Consider the following 4,570-nt stretch of genomic DNA (forward strand, 5'->3'; position numbering starts at 1 on the left):
CCTTGTATTCGTGATGCCAGGGCGTGATTTATCCACAATCCCACCCAAAAGTATACCGCTGGATCCTGGGATAGGCACGGGGGCAATAATGACTCCAACGCCAAGTTACGGAAAACAGTAACTTTACTGAGGTTAGACAGATGGAAAAGTCTATACAGTTCAGCCAGGCCCACGGAAGTGACCAGTGACTTCAGAGACCTTAAGTGCTTGCGGGGACTTGTAGTAGAAGTGGACAATTTAGTGCAGGCCACGTTGACTAGACAGATGACTTTGAGTTGTCTGACTTGTGACTGACAAGACTGTGACTGTGGCTTACTTGCAGGTTTGTAGCTTGTGACTGCAGACTGGAGTTGAGGCCTCCTATGACTCCAGACACACACTTTGGCACTTTGGACCACAGCAAAGACTAAGAGAGCATGCAGAGGCTCCACCCAGGGCTGATATGGGGGAGGCTCTGGTGGGGTCCCATTGGTCACCCTTAAGTCACCTGGTCACTGATACCTGCTGGGTAACAATCACATGACAAATCACATAGTAAACAGTCCTAAAGATATGACATATATAACATATGACATATATAACATAGGGATTATATACAATTACAATAGACAGATGCGGGGGGGGGGCATGGGACACTGCAGGAGGCTGTCTGACGGGGCAGCAAGGGTACGGGGGTAACACCTCCCATACTGGCCCACCACAAACTCCCCCTCTTAAACACAGCCGTCCTTGGCGCCCAGTCCTGGACAGCGGACGACTAACAGTGGCCACTGGGGCCTAGACTGACAATTCCTGGGGCATATTGGTGTAATGTCCTTCACAGGTCTGATTGTGGGAAACAAAACAAAAACGAGTCCATATGGCACTTGACAAAAAATGTCCATACATTCTCTTTGTGGTAAACATGAGGGATTCATTACACTTGTAACAGCAACTTCAACACAGTTACGACACTTGAACACATTTGTGCGGATTGGGCTGACGGAGGCTATCTACCTAATGCTTTAGCTGCTGGGGCCCCTCGGCACTAACCACTTCTCCCCACAACTCGATAGGTGGTAATTTTATACTAAACAATTTACTTTTCCATACTGTACTTTTCCATACTGTACTCTGTCACTATTCGTGTCTGACTTATACCTCAGGGGAACCCTCTGGCCAGTAGAGTACCCTGCACATGTGGACAGGAAGAAATGGTAGACATATATAATTTGATGATGGTGGACTGGGAGTATACATTTTGCTACAGTCCTAATCTAGACATTACATATGGCTAGATTATATTAGTTATACTTAGACTGACTATGTGGTACAACTTTATACAATATACTGTGACTTGCTCGTTGTACCTAGCTAGTATTTTCCCTTGTGTCGACCTTTGGGACCTGCGCAACACCACCTCTGGAGAGTTTGGAACTCTTGCGTCTCTTGGAGCTCTTGGAACTTCTGGAGCTGCGGCTGGTTCTTCCTCAGCAAACTCAGGAGCTGGTATGAGTTCAGGACTAACTGGAACCAGAGTCGCTGGCAGCTGTGCTGGAGAGGCTGGTGACAGAGTTGGTACTCGGGAAACTGGCGTATAGGCTAGAGCCAACGGTGACAAGACTGGGAATGGTGTGGAGACTAGTGTGGGTTGAACCAGCCCCGGGGTTGGTGAGACACAGAAGATCGCAGGCTGACTTGGAAAGAACATTGGGAAATCCATAGAGGGGTGGATTCCCTCGCCTTGGATGTACTCCCTTGTCAGTATAAAAGCTGGAGGAGGTGGTGCTGGGAGCACTGGTAGATCTTCTTCCAGACATAACTTGATCTGTTTTTGGTGGACAACTTGCAGCTCATGCCCAGGCTTTTGTACCTCATATACATCAGATTCCGGATAAGGTACGGCCGTTACAGTGAACGGTTCTGTCTCCCAAATAGAGTCTAACTTGTGGGTCCTTGGAAACTTCCGCAGCCACACTTTGTTGCCCAATTGAAGTGCTTTGGCAGAGGCATGACAGTTATAACCCTCCTGTTGTCTCTGCTGGGCCCCGCCCATCTTCTTGCTGACAATTTCCATGGCCTCTAGGATTCTCCTCTGGTGGTCAGAGACCCACTCAAGGAAGGCTTGCGGAGAGTTGTTGAATGGGGCTTGGAGCCCAAATGTTACGTCTTTAGGCAGCTGCCCATGTTGCCCCATCATCAAGTAGAAAGGGGTGTACCCCTTAGAACAGTGGACTGTGTTATTATAGATCTCCAATAGTTCGGGCAGCAGTTGGGGCCACTCTTCTTGTCTCGACACAGAGGCTGCTCGCAACATGTGGATAAAGACTTGATTGATGCGATTACAGAGCCCGTTCCCCTGGGGGTGATAAGCAGTAGTCCGGAGTTTCTTTCAGGCATGGAATTGACACACCTTTTTGGAAGAATCGGGCCTTGAAGGCCGTTTCACGGTCCGTTAGGACAGACTCCGGATACCCAAGAGTTTGCACCCAATTGGAGTGGAACATCTGTGCCGCTGTCTTGGCTGTGAGGTCTTTAACGGGTACAATGACAACCCATTTCGAGTAGTGATCCACCATAGTGAGAGCATAAGTGTACCCGGACGGGGTAGGGGACAATTTGACATAGTCTAGCGTGACCAACTGGTTAGGCCTTTCACTCTACAAAAGTAGATATACACAACTACAAAAGTAGATATACATGACCCATGCACATGAAGAGCACCTCTCACCTTGAACACATTTTCACTGCAATGGCTTCGCCCTCTGACGAAGCCATTGCAGTGAAAACGTGTTCGAGGTGAGAGGTGCTCTTCATGTGCATGGGTCATGTATATCTACTTTTGTAGTTGTTATGTGTAGTGATTTCTGTTGCACTTCAATACTGGTGACATTGCAGCTTATCTTATTGCCAAATATGGTATATACCTACTATAAAAATGTACCCAGTTTAGGAATTGTCCTCATATTTATCTTTTGCCTGCCTGTTGGCACTTTATGTATTAGCGCCACATCTCCTTCTCTTCTACCTGAGCATCTGTTGTACCCACCCTTTGTATATGTTTTTTATAACATGTTTCTAGTTTTTGTGATGTCTTAATAAAGACTTTTGTCCTTTTTCTTTACAAATATATCAGTATGGACTTTTTTTTTGGTGTTTGTGTGTATACTGACCATATGGTAGTGGTTCTCAGATTAGCCATACCACTGCTTGGTAAGGGTATCATTTTAACCATATGGACCTACAGAATAAAGATAAGGTGTCATTTTACCGAAAAATATACTGCATAGAAACGGAAGCCCCCAAAAGTTACAAAATTAAGTTTTTTCTTCAATTTTGTCGCACAATTATTTTTTTTTCTGTTTCGCTATGACTTTTTGGGTAAAATGACTATTGTCATTGCAAAGTAGAATTGGTGGTGCAAAAAATAGGCCATACTATGGATTTTTAGGTGGAAAATGTAAAGGGTTATGAATTTTTAGAAGTAAGGAGGAAAAAAGTGCAAAAACGGAAAAACGCTATGTCCTTAAGGGGTTAAAGATATAACACTCTTACATATATAACATAGGGATTATATACAATTACAATAAACAGATGCAGGGTGGGGGGGGGGGGCAGGGGACACTACAGGAGGCTGCCTGACAGGGCAGCAAGGGTACAGGGTAACACCTCCCATACTGGGCCACCACATAAGGAACAGAAAGTTCTGGTTTGTGGATCCTCAGGGTAAAGAATAAAGTTGAGGCTGTGTCGTTTTACTCGGCACTGTGGGTCTCTCTCACCCAGCCCCAGTCTGTGCGTCTCTTTATTGTTATCCCCATAGTGTTTCTTCTTGAGGAAAAATAAATATAAGACAGTGTCATATTTTCGGGGAAACATGGTAGCCCTTCAAAATTATCTCCATTCTTTCTCTGGCCCTCCATATACATTAGAAAAATGTTGGCCAATTTTGGCAATCATTGGAAGTCATAGGATCTTGGGAGGAAGTATCATGTACAGTGGTCCCTCAACATACGATGGTAATCCGTTCCAAATGGACCATCGTTTGTTGAAACCATCGTATGTTGAGGGATCCGTCCAATGTAAAGTATAGGACAGTGGTCTACAACCTGCGGACCTCCAGATGATGCAAAACTAGCCGTTGGCTGTCCGGGCATGCTGGGTGTTGTAGTTTTGCAACATCTGGAGGTCCGCAGGTTGAAGACCACTGTTAGAGGAAGTTGTACTCACCTGTCCCCGCCGCTCCGGACCGTCACCGCTGCCCGGGATGTCGCCTTCCATCGCTGTCGCCGCGTCCCCGAGGTGTCCCCGACGCTCCGGTAAGGCCTCTGCTTCCCTGGCATCCACTCGCTCCGTCGCCGCCATCATGTCGCTACGCACACCGCTCCTATTGAATGACGTGATGACGAGGACTGAGAGCGCCGACAATGCAGGGGATCCCGAAGAGGACGCGCCGGAGACCCGAGGACAGGTAAGTGACCATCACCGGAGCTCACGGGGCACCGTAAACGGCTATCCGGTGGCAGCTGAAGCAGTCTGCGCTGCCGGATAGCCGTTTATGCGATGGCCCCGACATACAAAAGCATCGTAT

The sequence above is a fragment of the Hyla sarda genome, chromosome 10 (genome assembly GCF_029499605.1).
Source record: "Hyla sarda isolate aHylSar1 chromosome 10, aHylSar1.hap1, whole genome shotgun sequence".
Taxonomy (NCBI): Eukaryota; Metazoa; Chordata; class Amphibia; order Anura; family Hylidae; genus Hyla; species Hyla sarda.